This window comes from Dipodomys spectabilis, unplaced genomic scaffold (assembly GCF_019054845.1).
Source record: "Dipodomys spectabilis isolate Male_0828 unplaced genomic scaffold, ASM1905484v1 ptg000259l, whole genome shotgun sequence".
NCBI lineage: Eukaryota > Metazoa > Chordata > Mammalia > Rodentia > Heteromyidae > Dipodomys > Dipodomys spectabilis.
Window position 1 is genome coordinate 2631105 of NW_024870936.1, and position 24827 is coordinate 2655931.

Here is a 24827-nt window from a genome sequence, read left to right on the forward strand (position 1 = left end):
TATACTCCATTCCTACAAATTCTTGGGTATTTATTATGACTCCATGTAATTAATGTTATTGTTTTCATCCTTAACAAACTATTAAGTAAATCAATCAGTGTCCTGAAATTATTGCCTTCCTATAAATAATAGTATTCATTTAATGCTTCATTAATATTAAATAAAATCAGACTCCTGAAATCATGCTGTCTAATTTTATAGGAGCATCATTCATGATCAACTCATTCAACCGTGACATTGATATCATTCCATTGTTATTCCTATGGATGGGAATAAGTCTCTTAGTATCTCCCGCCATTGGTTGATGTCAGGAGGGGGATTCACAATCAGGGCCTACATTGCCACTTGGGTCTATGGCTTCTCCAATAGTCCGTCAACCTTCACCAATAAAAAGTGAAGTACCTTTGATGCTGGAGGGGATGTGGACAGAAAGGAACCTTACTTCATTGTTGGTGGGAATGTAAACTTGTTCAACCACTTTGGAAAGCAGTATGGAGGTTCCTCAAAAGACTCCACATAGAGCTCCTCAATGACCCAGCAATCCCACTTTTGGGCATTTACCCAAATGATCAGAAACAAGGCCACACTAAAGCTACCAGCACAACTATGTTTATTGCAGCATTATTTACCATAGCTAAGATATGGAACCAACCCAGATGCCCCTCAGTAGATGAATGGATCAAGAAGATGTGGTATATATACACAATGGAATTCTATGCCTCCATCAGAAAGAATGACATTTCCCCATTTGTTAGGAAATGGAAAGGCTTGGAAAAAATTATATTAAGTGAAGTAAGCCAGGCCCAAAGAAACATAGGTCCCATGGTTTCCCTTATTTGCAATATCTAGTATAGGTATGAGTCAAGCGGAAAAAGTCAGAGAATGTGATGTTAGGAAAACGAACCCTCAAATATGTATTTTAATGTTTTTGTTTCTTTCATGCATGTGTTTCTAACGCATTTATAAGATTATTTCTTTGTTGCTTTGTATGTCCCTCCCCCACAGTGTAACCCTCGCTTTCACTATATTTGATGTCAGTATAACATGTGGAGGAGACGGGGACAAACAAGTCGTTTAAGGATTCAGGTGGACCTGTTGCAACAATGAGAAGTACAAAATGTCATGTCAAAACCAGCTTTACAATGTCGGTGGGAGGGGTATGATTGGGTGGGGGGGGAGAGGGGAGGCTGGGAAGGGAGGTGAAGGGTAAACAAAGGAGGAGGCTGCAATGCTTGGTAAGAAATGTATGCATTATCCTGCCCATGTAATTGTAACCCCTCTGTACAGTATGTTCTCAAATAAAATAAAATAAAATTAAAAAAAAAAAAGTGAAGTACCTTTGCACCAGTGTCATTCAGACCCAGGGGGTTCACCGTGCAAAGGAAGAAAACATAAAAAGTTCATCTCACCACATTTTTCTGTGCATATTTTCCACACAAGGCCTGGGCATCTAGGATACCAGGATCAGCTGTGGGTCCAGTGGCTGAACCCCAGCATAGGGTGATCGAACCTGAGGCAGAGTTGCCATGACATGAGTTCAAGTTCCCTGCTGAGCAAAATTTAAAAAAATAAAAGAAATTAGCTCTCTGGCTTGCAATTCACCCCATTTATTCTGCCAGGCTTTGGATTTAAACTCAGATTCTGGGTAAATCTGCAGCACCGTGGAAGAAGTGGAAGCTCACTGTAGTGGACGATAAGAAAGTCAGGCCTGTACTCTAGGCTTGATTTCAAACCCCAGCCCTGGAAAAAGTACTATTTATGTACATTGTAAACACAGGATTTGTCCTTACCTATGGATGTTCAGTCCATAGACATTTGGTATGGTTGTTGCTTGTAATTTTTGTTTTATTCACCATTTTTGTTTTATTTACCATTGATTTTACTATGATGACACCTATTCTGTTTATTATATTGATGACATCTTATCACATGGCATCTAGATTTGCAGATATGTTCTCTATCATGCCTGACACCCAGGAGTCTCAGAGAAAAGGAAAAAAAGTTTCACACTCAGCTTCTTACTCCATGATCCAATTGTTGGTAGTACTGGGATCTGAACTCAGGGCCTAGCAGGACCAATAGGAGAGTAGTTCAAGGTGAACACACAAGCCTGTGAGCAACTAAGGAGTTAGGCCATTCCCAGGATCTGACATTGATCCCCATGCTTGGCCACGATAGTCATAAATTCATTATTAAACATAGGGTCTATATTTACATAGATGTGTGGACAGCATCTTGCACTTGGTGTACTTCTTATTTTTTGTCTTATCCATGGACGTATTGTGTAATTTACTGAGTATGGTGACAGATATAACAGTGCTTACATGGATGACAACCTATTGCTATAGCTGTAGGATTTACTATGCATTCTCTATCCTAGCTGAGACCCACAACTTTCACAGGACAAGAAACCAGGTGAATCAATGGACTTCTCACATAAGGATTCATCTTTTGGCAGTGTTGGGATTTGAACTTGGAGCCCAGTAGGATGAATTGGGGAAAGGGTCAAGGTGAGGGCACCAGCCTGTGAGCAACGAAGGAGATAGCCTGTTCCCAGGACCTGACATGGAGTCCCAGGGAGGGCCAGATAGCCATAAATTCATAATTTAAACATAGGATCTACATTTACATACAGATGTGGACAGCATCTTGCCTTCGGTGCACTTCTTCTCCTTATTCTGTGTCTAATTCATGGAGGTATTGTGTATTTTACTGAGTATGGTGACAGGTATAACTGCTGACATGGATGACAGCCTGTTTCCATGGTTATAGGGTTGCCTATGCATTCTCGATCCTAGTTGAGACCCAGGACTTTCACAGGAGAGGAAAATATGTGCAATGACTGGCTTCTGGCAACAGAATGAAACTTTTGTCCGTGCTGGGATTTGAACTGAGGTAGCTCTGTTGCAGTGTGGGGGAAGGGGAAGCCCACCATCTTTGAAGACTACAATGCCAGGCCAGGTCCAGGGCCTGATTTGAAGCCCTAGCAGTGGATGAAATAACAAGCTCGCCTTTTTTTAAACTTGGGATCTCTCTTTACCTACAGGTGTGGTATGCATCTTGCATTCAGTATAGTAATTCTTGTTATTTTGTGTCATATTCATGGATGTATTGTGTATTTTATTGAGTTTGGTGACAGATATAACTGTGCTGACATGGAAGACAACCTATTTCCATGGCTATAGATTTGCCTATATAGCATTCTCCATCCTCGCTGAGACCCAGGACTTTCACATCAAAGGAAAACAGGTGGATCGATGGGCTTCTCACATCAAGGTGAATCTTTTGGCAGTGTTGGGATTTGAACTCAAGGCCTAGCGGGACCAATTGTTGAATGGATCATGGTGATCACACCAGCCTGTGAGACACTAAGGAGCTAGGCCATTCTCAGTACCTGAGATCCAGCCCTGTTGGGGGCCAATATAGTTATAAATTCATAATTTAAACAGATGATCTATATTTCCATACATGGGTGAGCAGCATCTTGAGTTTGGTGGAGTCATTCTCTTTATTTTGTGTCTTATTCATTGAAGTATTGTGTATTTTCTTGAGTATAGGATGACAGATATAACTGTGGTAACCTGGATGACAAGCTATTCCCTTGAGTATAGAGTTGTCTATGCATTCTCCATCCTAGCTGAGATCCAGGACTTGCACAGCACAGGAAAACAGGTGCAACGAAGGGCTTCTCATATCAGGGTGAATTTTTGGCAGTGTTTGGATTCAAACTCGGGGCCTAGTAGGCCCAACTGCCCAATGGGTCCACATGAGAACACCAGCCTGTGAACCACTAAGGGACTGGGCCTTTCCCAGGAACTGAGATTGAGCCCCAGGGAGGCCACAATAGTCCTGAATGCATCATTTCTACATGGGTTAATTATTCACATCCGTGTGTGGACTGCATTGTGCATTTAGTGTAATTATTCTATTTTGTATGCTATTCATGGATGTATTATGTATTTTCTTGAGTATATGATGACAGGTATAACTGGGCTGACATGGATGACAACCTATTCCCATGGCCACAAGGTGGCCTATGCATTCTCCATCCTAGCAGAGACCCAGGACTTGCACAGGAAAGAAAAACACGTGCAACATCTGACATTAAGATGAATCTTTTGGCACTGCTGGGATCTGAACTCGGGGCCTAGCTTGCCCAATTGACAAATCGATCCATGTGATCACACCAGCCTGTGAACCACTAAGGAACAAGGCCATTCCCAGGACCTGAGATGGAGCCCCTAGATGCAGAGGCAGGGGGAGGGCACACAGCAGTCATCCAATCATAAGTACATATTTGTATATAGTAAGAGTGACAGTGACCTGTGATGGAATCCAATCTAAGATGTGTCTACTGATTCTTGGATCTTTCCTGAAGCCTCCATTTCATGAATGTGATGATTATTGTCATGTTTAATCAACACTTTTTTACAAATAAGCGATACTCCATGTGTCTTGCCTGTCATTTCCTACTCATATCATGCATGAACTACTCATTCAAGGATGAGATTGATATCATTCCATGACTCTTTGTCGTACAGAAACCAGTATTTCAGGATTTCCTGCCATTGCCTTCTCATAGGGGGGCTGAATTCAAGCCTTAGGCATGCACAACATACTCCTTATATACATTTTAAATATAGGATTTATACTTCCATACAGATGTTCAGTACTAATCGTGTTTGGTGTGGTTATTCATTTTATTTCTTGTTTTATTGATTTACTGTTTATTTATTGACTCTGATGACACCTGTACCATTTATTACATTGTTTACATCCTATCACATAGCATCTAGATTTGTAGATGTGTTCTCCATCATGCCTGACACCCAGGACTCTCCCAGAAAAGAAAACATGTGTCACATTTGCCTTCTTAATCCAAGATTAAATTTTTGGCAGTGCTAGGATCTGAACTCAGGACCTAGCAAGCCCAATTCATGAATGGGTGATTGTGAGCACAGCAGCCTCTAGCCAATGAAGCTGTCTTGTGGTTCCCAGGAACTGAGATGGAGCCCCAAGTTTGGCCAAAACAGCAGTACATGGATAGGCAGATGGTGGTATACAAATAAATATATATTGGTGAAGAGTGCCAGAGCAGTCTAGCTATGATTGAATGGTATCTTCTACGTTCCTACAAACTCTTAAGTATTTATTATATTGACATTGAAATAATATTATTCTTCTCATGCTTAATAAACTATCAATTAAGATCAATCAGCATTGCAGGATTATTGCCATCAGTATTCTTATTCATAGGAAGGAGTCTCCTGTGATCTCCTGCCATTGGTAGGTGTCAGGACCAGGATTTGAACCCAAGGCCTATGTTGACATTGTTGGCTTATGGCTTCCCTGATAGGCTACCAACCATCAGCAATGGCAGTTAGGTCCACTTTGCTACCGTGTCATTCAAACCCAGGAAGTTCACCATGCCAACAAAAAATCGTAAAACTCCTTAGCCTTCTACAGCTCGCCACTTTTTGTGCTGTCTCACTTTTCTTTGTTCTTCCTGCAAGCCCTCTGGGTCTAGGGTCCCAGGATCGGCTATGGGTCTGGGGGCTGCACGCGAGCCTAGGGCAATCGAAGCTGAGGCAGAGTTGTCAAGGCCTCAGTTCAGGCCCTGTGGTTGGAAAAATTAATGAATTAGTTAATTAATTAACTAAATTAAAAAAAATAAAGCACCCTGGTTTGGAATATCTGCCAGCTTTTTTTCCTAGCCTGGGATTTGAACTCAGGATCTTGGTAAATCCATAGCAATGTGAGGGAAGGTCCGGAGTTGCTACTACTTGAGTTCAAACCCTATGCCAAGTCAAAAATAATTAAGTCACTGACCTTGGCAGGGAGAGGTAGTTGTGGAGATGGGAGGGAAGGGATGGTAGGAATAGGGCACATGGGCATCAAAGATGGCTCTGAGAGGGAGTTGAGTGGGCAGAGCCCATGTTGTTTATGTTAAAATCTGACTGGCTACCACAACCAGGCAAAGTGACATTAGTACTTGAAAAGTTTGCAATAGAAGGGAAAGTATAGAAAGCTTAGGCACATGATACGGTGACCTCTACGGTGATTGGTTGGTTCCTTTCCCTTCACTTCCATGCCATGCGGTTTTTTGATTTAAAAAGTGCTTGCTGCCTGGCAATAAACGAGTTCCTGCTTGACTTGACTCTCCACTGCGTCTGACTGTCTCCAGGGCTAGTGGAGGCTGGGGAATGGGCGAGCAGCGCACTTACCTTTCCTCGGACCTAGTCGGTTTTCCACAGGACAGATAAAGACCCAACATCTAGCACCCAACGTAGGGCATGAAAGGAAAATATTCTGGCCTAGGCTAAGGGGTCTCTAAGGGTAAGTGAAACCCTTAGTATGGCTAATGCTATCTCACAGAAGGAGGAGGAGGGGGCAACATTAGGCATAGAGGGAGTAAAATAGGACTTGGGAAGTGGTAAGGAAAAGGAATTGGTCATATTCGACTGAGAATGCAGTGATCAGACAGAAGCATGCACAGTGGAAGTCAAAACGAGGGTGAAGATTCCCCCCTCTGACTCAGGTGCCTCTGAGGGTCCTTAGGCCCTCACTCTATTCCCACAATTGGGGGGGGGAGGTATGGCACCCTATGCGGCCCTACAGAGGGACCTGGGAGATGTGGACCCCTACAGATCTTCCACAGAGGGGCCGAGGGCCGGGGAAGTAACTGATGCAGAGTCTTACCCTGTAAAGGAAGGGCCACCAAGGAGCCGGGACCCTGGGCCAAAGGATTCACTTCCCTAAGTGTATTTGGTCAATCTGGCACCAGGAGCTAACAGACCCTTGGAATGGTATCCATGGGAAGCCAAGAATCTTAAAGAGCTCCACAAGGCAGTGGTGGAGGTTGGCCTAAACACTCCATGGGCCTAAAACTTATCACAGGACATTGCTTATCACCCGTGTGTCCCTAAGGACTAGCTGGATGTAGCCAAAGCTGTCCTCACCAGTTCTCAGTTTATTAAATGGTGTGCCTTCTTTAAGGAGGAATGCAGAGTGTGGGCGGAGAATAACTGGCAGGCTCAACCCGAGATACCAATTACGTATGCCATGTTAACAGGGGCAGGGGAAGTGTACTTCACTGGTGTCCAACAGGCCGCAATACCTGGCCCATACCATGACCAGGTGAGGCAGGCAGGACTTGCCATATGGTACAAATCGGATGAAGGGCCCACTGAGTCCCCCACAGCAGGAGTGAGACAAAAACCGTGTGAGCTTCTAGTGTTCACAGCAAGTTGCCTGAAGGGGACCTCCAAGATCAATTTTTAAAGCTACTGGTTTGGGAAGGGATGAATGTAGGCCACTGAACAGCCTGTGCAGGATTGAGAGAGAGTTCCCTGAGCAGATGGGTGGTGGCCTCGCAAAATGTGGGAGCTCAACAGCCCCAGTCCCAATCACTATCTTTAGCTTCACAGGCTCAGACATCTGCAATGACTGAGGCTATTACCCAGGCTCTGGCAGCCCAGGGCCAAGGAATCCCAAGGCCATCAGGGAGAGAGATTTGTTTTAAATATGGAGAGAAGGGCCACTTTAAGCAGGACTGTTCAAAACAATCTCCCGGCCACCCAGCCCGGAGGGTCCAAAGCAACCCCTACACCCTGTCCCAGGTGCAGGAAGGGGTACCATTGGACAAAGGATTGTCGATCCAAATTTGATTTAGATGGGAAGCCTTTAAACTAGGGGAGGGGCATCCTCCAGCCGCATTAACTCAAGGAGTAACCAGCTCTGCTGTAAGGCCCAGGCAGCCTCATGGCAACACGACCCAGGCCCATTGGAACATCCCCCTGTTGGAAGGACCCCACCCTAAAATGAGTATTTTCATAGGTGGAACGAGGTTTCACTGCCTAATTGACATGAGAGCAGATTGAATCTTACTCAAGGAGGAGGAACTGCCCTTTGACTGGAAGCTTGCACCCGGGCCTCCGATATTGGGGATGGGAGGCAATTCCCAACCCAAGAGACAGTTGCCCTTATGAAATGGACTAGCCCAGATGGAGAGCAGGGAAAGATGTCCTCTAGTGGCAAAAAAACCTCATCGCCAGTTTACTAGTGCAAGACATGCTAAGACAAATGGATGCCATGGTCACTACAGATCATTGAGCATCCGATGATGATATCCTGGATAGAGAAGAAGCACAAAGGCTTAAACAAGATCTAGAGGGAATTAAGAAAAAGGATTTTGTTAACTTTCATAAGTATAGAGAAGAACATTAGGGACCCACTCGGGTGCACCCCCAATCCTAAAGGCCATTGTCCCCCTCTGCCCCCCAAGTACCTCCCATTAGGTGGAAACAGGGAAGCCCGATTTGAGTGGAGCAGTGGCCTTTGACCAAACCTAAACTTGTAGCCATCCACCTTGTGGTGGAGGAACCTTGGGCACATATGCCCTTGAGTCTTTGGAACATACCTGTATTTGTTTTCCAAAAAGAATCCAGGGCCTGGTGCATGCTCCAAGATCTACGGAAGGTAAATGAAAAGATGAAGCTAGTAGGAATGTCCCTAAGAGGTATGCCCTGGACTCCCGCCATACCTTCAGAATATGCTTTGGTTGTGATTGATACTAAAATTTTTTTTTCTATCCCTCTGCATCTGGATGACTGCAAGAAGTTTGCTTTCTCCATCCCTTCTCTTAATTTTTCCCAGCCTGATCGGAGTTTTGAATAGACAGTGCTGCCACAGGGAATGGCCAATAGCCCAGTCTTTTGCCAACAATACTTGGCCACAGTTATAGGGCCTGTGCTAGGTTCAGATACCTCCCTTGCCTATGCCTACATGGATGATATAATTCTGGAGCACCAAGACCCCGGCCACCTGGAGGGCCTTCTGACCCAGGTTCTCAACATATTGAAAAAGTTGGGTGGGGGGGGGGGGTTTCCTTAGCCCTACATAAAATTAGAAAGGTATCTCTTTTAAGGTGCTCAGAACCCACCTTACCTTGACTCAGGCCAGCCCCCTTAAGCCTTTGCTGGATATTCCAGCCTCTCTAACCTTAACCCAACTTCAGAGTCTTTTAGGGGAAATCAATTGGCTGTTGCCATGGGTTCCCGTCCCTAAAGGTAGTCTTGTGCCCTTATTTGCCCTACTAAAAGACAGGATGCCCCAAGAAGTTATTACAATTACAGACAGCCATTGGGCAATATTTTTACAGTTCCAAAGAGCCCTGGATGAAGTTTCCCTGAAGAAGTTTTCTATTCTTGTGCCCATTTCCCTCTTATTGTTTGTGAGTGTGACGTTGATTTCTGCAGTTTTTAACTCAAAGAGAGGAGTCATTACAGTGAGTTCACACTCCCCTGGGAAGCATGCCTCAAGTGTACTCTCAGGTAGACTAACTTGCAGATATTGTCAAGGAAGGACCCAAGCCCAAAGGCATTATGACCTCGACCCTCACTCCATTGTTTTTGCTTTTCAGATGGCAGACGTTAAGTGGCTCACTCGAGCCAATGCTCATCTTGCTCTCTCCGTGGAGGGGTTTCTAGGCCAAATTGACTGCCATTATGGGCCATCCAAATGGACTGTCATGTTATGGCGACTTCCCCTCAAAATGCCTTCTCTATTTTCTCCTACACCTATTCCTAGAGCCCTCCATGTTTTTACTGACGGAGGTAAAGCAGGCTCTGTGTATGGAGCCTTTGAGGAGCAACAAAAGACCCCAAGCTAACAAAGATTTCAACCTTGTCAAGGGTCAGCACAATATAAAGAAATGCTGGCCATAATTATGGCCATTCAGGACATTAAAAATCCCTTTAATTTGTATTCTGATAGCCTATATATGATTAACTTGCTCCCTCATATTCCCCAGGCACATATTAAAATGGATGAAAACCCTATTTCCGCTCTTATTGTTACCTTTAAGGGCCTACTAGTAGGGCGAGGAGCTGCTATCCATATTCAACATTTGAGAGGGCATTAAAAACTTCCTGGGTTTTTATCCCTAGGCAATAATTGGGCAGACCAGTTAGCTACTGGGCCACAAGCATTAACCTTACAAGAGGCTACCTGTTTGCGTGATTTAACCCACATAAATTGGAGAGGTCTTCAGCAAAGATTTCCTCAGATTCCTGTAAAGGACCTCAAAAGGATAGTACATATCTGTAAAACATGCCAGCCCTTCTTAAAAGTACCCCGCTACAACCACCAAGGGTAGATCCCAGAGGCCTCAAACCCAACGTCCTCTGGCAAACTGATGTTACTCATTTCCCAGCCTTTGGTAAGCTTAAATATATCTTTGTCTCTATAGATACCTACTCAAGAGCATGCTGGGCCACAGTACATACAGGAGAAATAACTAAACATTCACAAGCACATTTTCTTCAATGCTTTGCTACCTTGATTCTGCCAGCACAAGTTAAAACCCATAATGGATCCTGTTTTGTTAATGAAGCAATGTCAGAGTTTTTGACAAATGGCATATTAATCATACTACAGGAATTCCCTATAATCCCCAAGGCCAAGCAATTATAGAAGGAAATCACCAGTCTCTTAAGGAGCAATTATTAAAACGAAAAGGGAGAGTTAACCCCCATATACAGTAACAGATAGCTTTGTTTACCATTAACATTTTAAATTTTTCAAAAGGGACAACTGAATCCAGATTTCAGAAGCACTGGGGACAACTAAACCCTAAGCCCCAACTGAAAGTCAGGCAGAAGGACCCTCTGACACAACAATTGAGAGGACCTGACGCCCTAGTTACCATGGGCAAGGGATTCAGATATGTTTTTCTCATAGGGGAGACAACCCCCATTTGGATCCTGGCCAGGAACCTTAAGTTTTTACCCATTTCCTCTATACAGGAGGATGCCCAAGGATAAACTAACCAACAAGGAAAGAAAACGGCTATGGTGGTTGAGGCTTGTGTTTAAAAAGAGGGAAAGCTAAAAAGATAACTACTAACAATCCCCAAGGGCAATTGTATTCTAACAATTGCAGATGGTGATACTCCAGCTGTTGGCTGTCCTGACCCTCCCAGTCCAGGCAATGGCCCTATGGAATCCACACCAACCTCAACGGGTGACCTGGGCAGTGATCAGCACTGACAATGGAGAAATCATCAATAGCACCAAAAGAGAAATTGTCCCTTCGCCCTGGTGGCCTGACCTTCATTTTGAAACCTGTGACCTGGCTAGAGGATCCTGGAATGTTGGAGATTGGGCCCCCCTTTACTAAGGACCGGCTGAGTGTGGGGGACCACGAGGATTCACTGTGCCTCATGTGTGGTACCCCCAATACTCAGGCTGCTCCCGTGCTTTAAAGAGGGCAACCTTATGAGATATTGACTTTTATATATGTCCTAGAAGTAATTGAACTGCTTCAGACATTTCTAACTGTGTTGGGGCTGATGTTTATTAACTTTTACTGAGCAGGGAAAAAGGAAAGCTAACTGGGAGGTGGGCAGGATAGAGCACAAGAGATCCAACTCATGGCTCTCCACGTCCATCATGATAAGCTCAGTGCTGAAGATTACCCAATACCTTAGGGGAAGCAAGAAAAGAAGAGGTGTCAATTGGGCAAACCTCATAAGAGATGCCCTGACCCGAACTTCAGAAAAGAGGTGGATCTGCCGTTAAAACAAAAAGGGGGAATCTGTAGGGCACATGGACAGCAAAGGTGGAGTCAAGAGGCAGTTGAGTGGGCAGAGCCTGAGTTGTTTATGTTAAAATCTGACTGGGTACTACAACGTCAGTACTTGAATAGCTCGCAGACAGCAGGGAAAATATAGAAAGCTTAGGCGCATGATAGGGTGACCTCTAAAATGATGATTGGTTGCTTTTCCTCCCCTTCCATGCCACATAATTTTGCTTCAAAAATTGCTTGCTGCATGGTAATAAAGGAGTTCCTGCTTGACTTGACTCTCCCCACCACCCCCGCTGCATCTGACTGTCTCCTGGGCTAGGGGAAGCTGGGGATCTGGCTAGCAGTGCACTTACCTTTCCTTAGACCCCGGCTGTCTTGAGAGGGACAGACGAAGATCCAACAGGTAAGGGGAGAACAAAGGAGGAACTAACAATGCTAAATAGGACATGCACTCCTTACTTTGCTTATGTAACTGTAACCCCTCTGTACAACATTTTTACAATTAAAAAATAATGTAGTGCTCAAAGAAGCAATTTAGGGGTAAGGGAAGGATATCTGAATAGCTGTACAAAATTCTACATTGCTTTTTTTTAAATGTTCAGTATGGAACTGAATAAACATAACTGCTTCCATTAAAAATATTAAGTCACTGTCTTGGAACTGGGGCCAGTATTTCTGCCATTGATGGGATTTGAGCTCACTGTCAGGGTAACTCTTTTACACTATTGGTGAAGGGGAAGTTCACTGTCTTTGAGAAAAAGAAATTCAAGCTAGAGTTCCCAGGGCCTGCATTAAGGCTCTGCAATGTAAAAAATATTTCTATACATGTGTAATATATGATATATATGTACATATGCATGTTTATTATATATATATTATTATTGATTTTGTATTTATTTTATTCATTTTATGTTTTATTGTATTTAGTATTATTATACACATAATATTTATTATGTTTTGTACATCTATTATAAAATTATACACAATAAATTAGGTCATTGACTCATTTTTCATTAATGCTTTATTAAGTGTTGAAACATAATACATAATTAAATGGAGGCATTTGTCACAGTCATCACATGTTTAGAGTCAGTCCCCAGTATGAGCTTTGTCTTATTTATCTTTAGACAACTTCCTATAGGGATTTCTTTAGATGATTTATATTCAGAAGCCTTTTCTTGAGGATAGGCAAATTGTAGGATAAAATTGCAAGGGTGGAGCTGGGAATGTGGCTTAGTGGTAGAGAGCTTGCTCAGCATGCAGGGATGCCAGGGTTTGAATCCTCAGTGCCACATACTCAGAAAAATTCAGGAGCTGTGGAGTGGCTCAAGTGGTAGAGCACTAGCCTTGAGAAAAAGAAGCTCAGAGACAGTATCCAGGCCATAAGATCAAGCCTCAGGACTGGTAAAAACAATAGGCCAGATGCCGGTGGTTCACACCTGGAACCCTAGCTTCTCAGGAGGCTGTGATCTGAAGACCACAGTTCAATGACAACCTAGGCAAGGAAAGCCTGTTAGACTCTTATCTCCAATGAACCACCAAAAGACCCCATGTAGTGCTGTGGCTCAAGTGGTAGAGTGTTCGTCTTGAACTGAAGGGCTCAGGAACAACGCCCAGGCTTCATTTTGAGACACACAACTGGAAAAAGAGTGAGGAATAATCAAAGTACTTTTCCTATTTGCTAATTATGAGAACATTTTCTGGAAAATTAACTCTGAAGTACACCAAAGTTGGAGTCAGGCTCAAGGTTCAAGTATAGCAGATCCAAATGCCCAGCCTCTCAGATTCTAGCAATATAACCTGTGTCCTACAGGGTTCTGAAAGGTCCAATGTTGAAAAGAATAATATTCTCCTCAAACCCTTTGTGATAAGCACTTGAGTTCTATTGTCAATGTCATTACAGTTCTGAAACTAGCAGAACACCAGTAGCTCAGGCCCCTCACCCTAGCTCAGGAGGCTGAGGTCTCAGGATCACAGGGTGAAGCCAGCCAAGGCAGGAAAGTCTATGACACCCTGACTTCCACTTTTGAAAGGTCAGATGTTCAAGAGCTTCCTGTTTTTCCCTTGGTGATGAGAGGTCACTTAGAGTTCTCAAGCTATAGAAAAAGGAAAGAAACATTGTTGACCCATTCTGGCTTCAAATGAAGTTCTCAGGAACCAAGCCTTAGCCTTGTTTGCAGGAAGAACTCCAGTGTACCACTGTATTTGATGGAAAGAAAACAGTTGAAAAAGCCAGGCTAGGATAAGAGACCTAGGCCTGCAGGATTAGGAGGCAGAATGAACACACTCAACAGGGAAGTGAGCTGCAAAACCACTTCATTCATTCCAGGCACAGGAAGCAATGGGGGGAAACCTGAAATATTTGTTAGAGTTACACCAGAGTCAGGCTTTTCTCAGCCTCTTCAAAGAATGACTAATTAACCTTCCTCCCTCAGATGAAAGGAGCCTCAGGTTATCTTTACGTTAATAATAGAGAGCCAGTTTAATGGGTGATAGGGGAGGAACAGAGTAGAAAAACCATACTCTCTGGTCTTAGGGAGTGCGTTTTTGACTCAGTCAGATTTGAAGGCCCTTCTTCTTCCTCTGCCAGTCCATTCTCCTTCCTTCATTCTCCACATCATTAATGCAAATCTTCAGTCCAAGGAGAGGCAGGGCCTTTTCTCTACTATCTCCAAGCACCTGAGTTAGAACCTGGCTCTGCCCTCTTGGCTCTAGGGCCTTCGGCTGCCTGAGAAGTGGGACAGACAGTCTTCCTGCTCTGTGGTTGTGTGAAGGCGATGCTGGTGCCTGGTGCACTGCAGAAGACCTCATGGCTAGGAATTGTTCCCTTTTTTCCTCCTGACATCCAAGACCAGATTCATCTATCATCTTTCCATCTATCTATCTATCTATCTATCTATCTATCTATCTATCTATCTATCTATCTATCTATCTATCTATCTATCTATCTATCTATCTATCTATCTGTCTATCTGTCTGTCTATCTGTCTGTCTATCTGTCTATCTATCTGTCTGTCTGTCTGTCTGTCTGTCTGTCTGTCTGTCTGTCTGTCTGTCTGTCTATCTATCTATCTATCTATCTACCTATCATCTATCTATATCTACCTACCTACCTACCTACCTCCTTACCTACCTACCTACCTAGTGAGCTAGCTATCTTTTTACCAGATCTTGGATTGAACTCAAGGCTTGGGCACTGTCTCTAGCACTCTACTACTTGAGCCACAGCACCAATTCTGGCTTTTTCTGTGTATGTGCTACTGAGGAATCGAACCCAGGGCTTCTTGCGTGCTAGGCAAGCACTCCCTCTCTAATCCACATTCCCAGTCTCTTCATCTTTTTCTTAATGGCAGTTTTTATGTAAGTATGGTACTATATTATCTCCCCAAGTTTAATTTTCTGAATGCCGGTTATTTCTACGATCCCTGATCTTCTCCTCCCCTGCCTGATTTGTGATTGTTCCTGCCTTGGCCTCATAATAAAATTTAAATAAAGGCTGCTGAGAGCATAAGTGTGCATTATATAAGGACACAGGCCTGGAACCCTGGAAGATAAAAGCCATGGTTCAGAAATGAAGAGAATGATGTGGTATGTTCAACAAGCATATCTGAAAAATAAATCAGTACATAAAAGCAGAAGCAAAGCATATGGTCTGTTTGCACTCAGAGAGGTAATATACACACATAAGTAGGTAGCACACTGATACATAACTTGGCCTTCTCTTTTTGAGTTTGTGTGGCCATCCCAGGCCTTAAACTCAGGGCCCCATGCATTCCTCAGCTGTTTTGCTCAAGGCTAATTCTCTACCTCTGCCACAGCTCCACTTCCAGCCATCTGGTCATTAAGGATATAAGGGCCACCCAGGCTTGTCTGGTCTGTCCGGTATCTCCTGCTCAGCTCCCTCAAAGCTGGAAGTCTACCCTCTGGGCCATTGCTCCATTTCTGATTTTCTAGTGGTTTATTGGAGATAAGAGTCTCACAGACTTTCCTGCTCGGGCTGGCTTTGGATGGCGATCTCCTGAGCAGGCTTCAAGCGGTTTTCCTCAGGGATTTGCTGAGAATCCGCTCCATGGGAAACCTTAGGCTAAATCTTGGGAGGTACTAGGAAAACAGAAACATGAAGATTCTCCTAGTGTGTTCTAGATACTTAAGGTTGAAGACACATAACACACATAACTATTAAATCATTTTATGCAGACAGTACGAGGATCACTCCAGCTTTCAGTCCTCTCATCCTGAGGCAGTAAATTCACTTCAGGTCAAAGCTATGTGACAGAGCTGGCATGTACTGGACCTTAGCTCCCAAATCCTATGACACTCATTTCTCACTTTTGGCTGCTAACCTGTGACCAGAGGGGAAATTGAGGAGAGAAAATCCTTCTCAGAGAAAGCAGCTATAATGAACATTTGGTAGTTTGCATATAAATTCAAACTCTTGGAATGACCCTGTGGAGAAGTTAGATTGTCCAGATTAAAAAATGAAGAAGAAAAGAAAGGCAGGTGCCAGTGTCTGCTGACAATAATCCCAGCTCCTCAGGTGGATGAGATGTAGAGATTCTCAGTTTGAATCCAGCCAAGGTAAGAGAGTCCTTGACATGCTTTTTCTAAGAGATAACAGAAAAACCCAGAAGTGGGTCTATGATTCAAGGCTAATGCACTACCTTTGAGCAAAAGGAGCTCAGAGTCAACCCCTAGGTTCATAGTTCAACCCCAGGACCTGCCCCCCCAAAAGAGCCTTTACTTCCATGTCTTTGTGTCTGTATGGATGCATTCCTATTGGTGAAGCTCCAGAGTAGCTATTATGAATGGCATCAAGCTTGGAAATTTTTCTCAATACAATGATTTCATAGCACAGAGATGGCTTTCATGACAGTGCATGTTCTCGGGCTCCCCTAAGTGGGCCCAGTGTAGCCTGAGGTTTCTCTGTACCTCAGGCCTGCTGGAAGAAGTCTGTCTCATTGTCTGAACAGGCAGACAAAAGGCCCCACTCCTGTACAGCTGTGTAACGAACAACTCCATCCTGGCCAATTAGTGAGGGTGAGTGTGGGCAGGCTCTGAAGACAGGAGAAAAAGGCCCTTTTGTACCCCAATCTATCTCTTTTCCCAGGGCTCTGTTTTGACAGTAAGTCTTCATTTGTGCCACCTCCCATGGCAGGCCAAGTTCCCTGCGCTTATTGTGCCTTTGTGAGTCTATGTTCTGGTATTCACATTTAGTGCTAAATGTAATTCAGGAGTCCTTCTGGAACACACCTAGGGTGCTGAACCTAATGAAATCTTCCATTACAGACGATGATGGGCCTATGATGCCTCTCCTAGGTTTCCTGAAGATTGGGAAATCCAAGCTCATGTTGGATATCACAATACTTCCTGACATATGGGGCTGGTGAAGCTCATGAGATTTTGAAATCTTTCACCTCTCCTAGTTGGACCCTGGGTTACTAGGTTTTGATTGTGAACACAGGGCCTGGGTTCTGGCCCTGAGCTCAGAGCAGAACTCCATTGCTTGACCATTTTGTGTCCCAGCTTCACTTCTGCTTTCTCTGTGTTGTGTGTGTGTGTGTGTGTGTGTGTGTGTGTGTGTGTGCATACACTAGTCCTGGAGTTTGAACTCAGGACATGAGCACTGTACCTAGTTTCTCTTGTAAAAATATAGCCCTCTCCCACTTGAGCCACAGAACCAATTCAGGTTTTTTTTCTGGTAATGTACTGAGAAATCAAGCTTAGGGTTTCATATATACAAAGCACTCCACCCCTAAGGCACATTCCCAGCGCTTTACTTCAGGTTTGTTAGTTTGTTTCTGTCTTTTTGTTTGTTGTTGTTAGTTATAGGAGTTGAAGTCACGGCCTGGGTGCTGTCCTTGAGTTCTTTAGCTCAAATCTTGTGCCCTACAACTTTAGCCACAGTGTCACTTCAGGTTTTCTCATGGTTCATTGAAGCCAAATGTCTCAAGGGATTTCCTGCCCAGGCTAGTTGAGAACCATAACCTTCAGATTTCATCCTCCTGAGTAGCTAGGATGACAGGCCTGAGCCACAAGCACCCACCCAGCTTCCATTTAAGGATTCTTAGTGGTGAATTGGAGATAATAATCTCATGGGACCTTTTGTAGTTTGGAACCCAGATCCTCGGATCTCAGCTTCCTGAGAAGGCAGGATGACAGACCTCAGGTATAGACCCCTAGGCCATGGCACTATGCTGCAAAGGGGTCCTTGGCTCCACGTGGTGGAGTGCTAGCCAAAAGCCCAATAGTTAAGGGTCAGTGCCTAGGCCATGAGTTCAAAGTTCATATCTGAGAAAAAAACAAAACAAACAATTTTCTGCAGGAGACATCTCACCCACTCTTCAGTAATACATAATTTTGTCCCTGCCATGGAGACATATCTGAGCCTCAATATTCTTGTCTGCACAATCATTTCAGTTTTAGAGCTCTTACAAGGACCAGATGAAAGAATGGACCCTGTGAAAGACACACCACATGGCACTCTTTGAAGGACTGAGCACACAGCATCACATGAAAGACTCAGCACACTGCACCCAATGCATGACTCAGCACACTACACCCTGTGAAGGACTCAGCAGATAACACCCTGTGCAGGACTAAGCACAGAGCACCCTATGAAGGACTCGGCCCATAGCTCTATTCTAAAAGCTGTCATTAGAATTAGGGTGCTTTCATCAGTATCACCATTGCTTGAGGAACGTTTCAAAAATCACACAAGTTCACATCTAATGGTTTAGTGGGGTATTTTTTTGGGGGGGAGGTTACCCATGGGGATTGAACTCAATGCAGGAGGATATTGTACTAACAACATTTGCTCAAGGCTAGAGCTCTACCACTTTGTGCCACCTTTCCAATAATCTCACAGACTTCTTGCCAGGGCTGGGTTTTAAAGCCCCCAAGCAGCCAGAATGATGGGGGTAAACCAGCAGCGTCTGCTTCTGTGGAGCTGGGTTGCAGCGGTTACATTTGGCTAAGTCAGGTTAGGTGGCAGCTGTCAGCACCAGACTCCTAGCTTGCTCTGTGATGATGTATTTGAAGTCCTGCCCTTGTATAGTAGCAATTAGAACATTCTACCTTTTATTGGCGGCAGTCCTGGGCCTTGAGTAAGGGGTTACACACTCCCTAAGCATTGTGCCCCAGGCTAGTACACAATTGATTGAAAGAAAGCAGAACTTCAGTGTTTTCTGTTTATGTGGCACTGAGGAATCTAACCCAGAGTTTCGTGCTTACTAGGGAAGCACCCAACCACCGAGCCTCAGGCGTGAACAAGGTATAAATAGATAGAGCTTCCTTATATAAATATTATATACACAAAAGAGAGATATCTCTATATTATTAACTCATAGATATTACTGCCAATTATTAGATATTAAATTATGTCTCCATTTAATGATGTGTACCAGTTGAACAATTAATAAAGCATTAACTAATAATTACTCAATAACTTGTTATTGTTTATCATATATGTACATGTATGCATACATATATGTACATATTTTATAGAATGAGACAGATGTCTATATATAATTAAATTATGCATCATGTGTCACTACCAATTATTAGGTATTTAATTATGTATCGATTTACTTTTTATTCTGTTAATGCTTAATAAAATAGTAATAAAACTTAATACACATCCTATAGTTATTGCATCTAATTTTATCCTCGAATGATTCACTAATTCAACCCTTTATCATTTATTGTAGTGACAATTATTCCACCTATGGCATTTATTACATTTATGACATCCTATTACATAGCATATAGATTTGCATATGAATTATAGAGCCTACCTGACACTGAGCAAATTTAAAGAAAAAGAAAATGCGTCTTGCTCGGCTTCTCACTCCAAGATTACATTTTTGGCAGTGCTGGGATCTAAACTCAGGCCCTAGAAGTTCATGAATGGGTGACTGCCAGCACAGCAGCCTCTAGCCAATTCAGCTCCTAGGCAGTTCCCTGGCCCTGAGATCAAGCCCCATATGTTGACTCCATATTGTGCTTATTGTATTTATTCATTTAATTTTTTTGTTATATTCATTTATTTAACATTTATTTTATTGACTATTATTACACATGGAATATTTATTACACTTATTACAGAGGATATAGATTTGCCTGTGTATGAAACTTCATAACTGACACCCAGGACATTAACAGAAAAGGAAAACGTGTCACCAAGGGATTCTACTCCATGATTCAATTTTTGTGAGTTGTGGCATCTGAACTCACAGCCTACAAGGCCCAATTCACGAATGGGTGAGTGTCAACATGCCAGGCTGGTGCATATTGAGCCAACCAGCAGTTCCCAGCACCTGAGATTGAGGCACAGGGGTTAACAAAATAAAAACAGATTGACATGCAGATGGCAGTACACAAATAAATATAGAACTTTATAGAGTGCCAGAGATGTCTATACAATATTCAGTTATATATGCTACATCCCCACTAATTTTTGGGTATTTATTATGCCTCCATGTAGTTAATATTGTTTTCATCCTTAATGAATTATTAATTAAAACACTGTCCCGAATTATTGTGTACATGTAATTAATAGTATTCTTTTAATATGTCAAAAAATATTCATTAAAATCCATCGGCCTCCTAAAATCTCTCTAATTTTATAGTAGTGTCATTCAGCAACAACTAATTCAACCTTGGCATTCATAACCTTCCATCAGTATTTCTATGAATAGGAACGAGACTCTTAGGATCTCCCACCATTGTCAGGACGGGCTTCCAACTCAGGGCTTATGTTGCCATGTTGGCCGATGGCTTCCCTGGTAGCCACCAGCCTTCTGCAATGCCAGGTTATCAACACTTTCAGCAGTATTATTCAGACCTAGGAAGGTCACTTTGCAAAGAAAACAAATGTAAAACCTGCAGCCATCTGTAAGGTGCTGTTTTTTTTTTTCCTGTGTCATTTTATTTTTTTTCCTGTCAGTCTTTGGGGCCCAGGAACCCAGGTTCAGCTGTGGGTCCAGTGGCTGCATCCCAGTCTAGAGTGATTGAAGCTGAGGCAGAGTTGCCACGACCTGAGTTCAAGCCTGTGCTTGACAAAATAAAAATACATACATACATACTTACATGCATGCATACATACATTAAAAATATTAAAAAATTTTTAAGGCTCCTTGGCTTGGAATTCATGTCATTTATTTCTGCGAGACCTGGGATTTGAACTCAGGGTCTGGGTAAATCAGCAGCATTGTGGGGGAAGGGGATGCTCACCGTGATGGAAGACAAGAAAGTCAGGCCTGTTCCCAGGGACTGAACTCAAGTCCTAGTAGTCTTATATATTCTAAATACATGACTTATATTTACATACACATGTTTACTGCATATTGCGGGTAGTGTAGTTATTCATTTCGTGTTTTATTTATTTATTATATATATATATTAGTGAGTATGATTACACATATAATATTTTTTACATCCTATTACATAGGACATAGATTTGACTGTGCATTATACATTATTCCTGAGACGCAGGACCTTCACTGATTAGGAAAACAAAAGGGACAATTGGCTTCTTCCACCAGGATTAAGTTTTTGGCAGTTCTGTGATTTGAACTCCGGGCCTAGAAGGCCCACTTCATGAATGGGTAAATGTTAGCACACCAGTAAGATGCAAGTGAAGTTGGCAGGCAAATTTGAGGTCCTGAGATCAAGCCCTAGGAGTGGCCAATATATAAACACATAGATGTGTAGATGCAGTGCGTGTGTGTATTTACATGTGTATATGCAGCTATAAATGTATACCAAGACAGATAGACATTTATGTAGATTCTAGTGTATAACTCTATATAAAGTGATGTCTATATCTTATTTTTATATATTCTATTACCATCAATTATTTGGTCTAAAATTTTACCTCCATTAATTAATCATAGTAGAAGACTTAATTAAGTATTAAATTAATCAGATACTTGAATTTATTGCAAAACAATCTTATACTAGAATGACTAGCTAATTAGTAATTCAATTAGTACATTTCAAATATTCTATTAGCGTTCCTATACATAGGAACGAGTTTCCTAGGATCTTCAGCGGTGTGTAGGTGCCAGTCCCAGGATCCAACTCAGGGCCTAGGTGTGTGGGTTAAGCTCAGGCTTCACTGACAGCCCACCAGCCTTCAGCCATGCAAGGACACATTCAATTTTCAAGTGGAGTCATTGAGAGCCAGGATGGTCAAGGGCAAAGGAAACAAAGGTAAAACGGCTGTGTACAACTTCCTGTTTTTTTTCCCTCCTCCATTTGTGTTGGTTTGATTTTTTTTTTTTTTGCCAGTGCTGGGAGTTGAACTCGGGTCCTAGGGTCCCTGGATCATCTGTGGGTGTAAAAGCTGCACCCCAGACTAGTGTAATCATGGTTTAAGACACAATAATATACTTCTTTGAACAAAAAGAGTTCAGGGAAAATGTCTAGGCTTACAGTTCAAGCCTCAGGATTTGCCACACAAAAAAGAGTCCGTAACTCCATGTGTCTGTGTATATATGCATATATTTCCATTGGTGAACATCCTGAGTTGCTATGTTGAAAGGCACCCAACTAGGAAATTTTCTTTGAATAGAATTATTTCATTGCACAGAGAATGTTTTCAAAACAATGCATGTTCCATGCTCCCCTCACTGTTCCCAGTGTAGCCTGAGAGGTTCGTCACACCCCAGGCTGCTGGAGGAAGTTTGCCTCATTGTTGGAACAGGAAGACAAAAAGCCTCACTCCTGTACAGCTGTGTAACAAACAATTCATCCGGGGCAATTAGTCAGGATGTGTCTGGGTGGGCTTTGAAGTCCAGGAGGGAAAGGCCACTTTATACCCCAAGATATTTCTCTCCCCAGTTCCCTTTTTTGACAAGAAGCCTTCATTTGTGCCACCTCTTGGGGCAGGCCAAGTTCCCTGTACTTATCCTGTCTTTTATAGACTATGTCCCAGTGTTGAAACAAACTGCTACAATTAATTCAAGAGTCCTTCTGGCAGACAATTGGGAGCTGAACCTAATGAAATGATTCATTATTGGCACGGGTACCTCCCTAGGTTTCTGGAAGCTTGCTAAATCTAAGCATATGTGTAATATCGCAGTGCTTCCTGTCATCTAGGGCTGGTCAAACTCATGAGGTTTTGAAACCTTTGTCCTCTCCTAGTTGGGCCCTGGGTGGCAAGGTTTTGTGGTTGAAAACAGGGCCAGGGTGCTGACCATGAGCTCAGAGCAGGAGCTTGAACTCAGGACCTGCATGTTATACCTGAGTTTCTCCTGTTCAAGGATAGCACTCTAACACTTGAGCCACCGAGCCAGATCAGGCTTTTTTTTTTTCTAGTGATGTGATACTTAGGATTCAAACCCAGGGATTCATATATGAAAAGCACTCTTCCCCTAAGACCCATTCCCAGCATTCTACTTCAGGTTTCTTGCTTTCTTTTCTTGTAAGTTGGAGAAGTTGAAGTCTGAGCCTGGGTGCTGTCTCTGAGCTCTTCAGCTTAAGCTCTACCACTTGAGCTACAGTGCCCCTTCAGGCTTTCTGGTGGTTTACTGGAGATAACCATCTCAAAGAATTTCCTGCCAGGCTTTGGACCATGATCTTCAGTTCACAGGCTCTTGAGCATCTAGGATGACAGACGCGACTAAGCGGCTCCCTGCTTCCACTTCAAATTGCTAAGTGGGGAGTAGGAGATAAATGTCTCATGGGACCTTTTGTGTCTGGGATAGTTTTTAACTAAGATCATCAAATCTCAGCTTCCTGAATAGGCAGGATGACAGACCTTAGCTACAGATGCCTAGGGTCCTTGGCTACACGTGATAGGGCACTAGCCATGAGCCTAACAGGGAAGGGTCAGTGCCTAGGCCCTGAGTTCAACATTTATGACCAAGAAAAATAAACCAAAACAATTGTCTGCAGGAGACAACTCATTAGAGTTCAGTACATACATAATTTTAGCCCTGATATGGGGACATATGTGACACTCAACTTTCTCATCTGCACAATCATCTTAGTTGTGGAGTTCTTACAAGGACCAGATGAAAGAATGTACCTCATGAAAGACTCAGCACACAACACTTCATGAAGAACTCATCACATAGCTGTATCCCACAAGCTGTCTTTAGAATTAGGGTGTTTTCATTAGTATCACCATTCTTTCAGAAACACGTCACAAATTGCACAAAGTTCACATCTAATTGTTTAGAGGGATGGAGTTTTTTTTGGGGGGTGGGGAGTTAGCCACAGGGATTGCACTTAAAGGTTGGGGCTACTGTCCTAAGATCTTTAGCTCAAGACTAGAGCTCTACCACTTTGAGCCACAGCTCAGCGTTTTGCAGACTTACTGCCAGGGCTGGGTTTTATACCCACCAGTGTCAGATCTCAGCCCCTGAATATCTTGGATGACAGGGGTGAGTGAGCCAGCAGCATCTGATTCCATGGAGTGGGATTGCAGAGGTTTACCTCTGGCTAAGTCAGATTACATGGAAGCTGTCAGCATCAGACTCCCAACTTGCTCTGTGATGACGTATTTGCAATCCTATCCTTATATCGTTGCGTTCAGAACATTATTTATTTATTTTTTGGTGCCAGTCTTGGGTCTTGAGTAAGAGTCTAGACATAAGCTTTTATGCTCAAAGCTAGTGCTCAATTGCGTGAGCGACTGGGCAACGTCCAGATTTTTCTGTAAATGTGGTAGTGAGGATTCAAACCCAGGGCTTTGTACATACTAGGGGAGCACTCTACCACTGAGCTCCAGGAGTGACAAGTGTATAAACAGATGAATGTGTAGATTGTTAGATAGATAGATATAAAACAAGAGAGATGACTGCATATTGTGAAATTGCATATATGATATTACTACCAATTTGTTTTGGGTCTGGTAGTGGGGCCTGAATTCTGGGCTTGGGTGCTGTACCTCAGCTCTTCAGCTCAAGGCTAGCGCTCTACCACTTTAGCCACAGTGCCAATTCCGGCTTTTTTCTTTTTTGCTTCTGTGGTGCTGAGGAATCGAACCCAGGGCCTCAGGCATGCAAGCAAGCACTCTACCACTGAGCCACTTTCTCAGCCCATTACTACCAATTATTAGCAACTAAATTATTCCTTCCTTTTTTAAATATAGTGACTGAATAAATAATGAGGTATTAATTGAAAATTAGTCAATGAAGTATAATTGTGTATAAATTTATAATATGAAAATCATACACTACTAATTTAATTGTTACTTTTATAACATTCCATTTGTACAGATGTAATACTGGAAT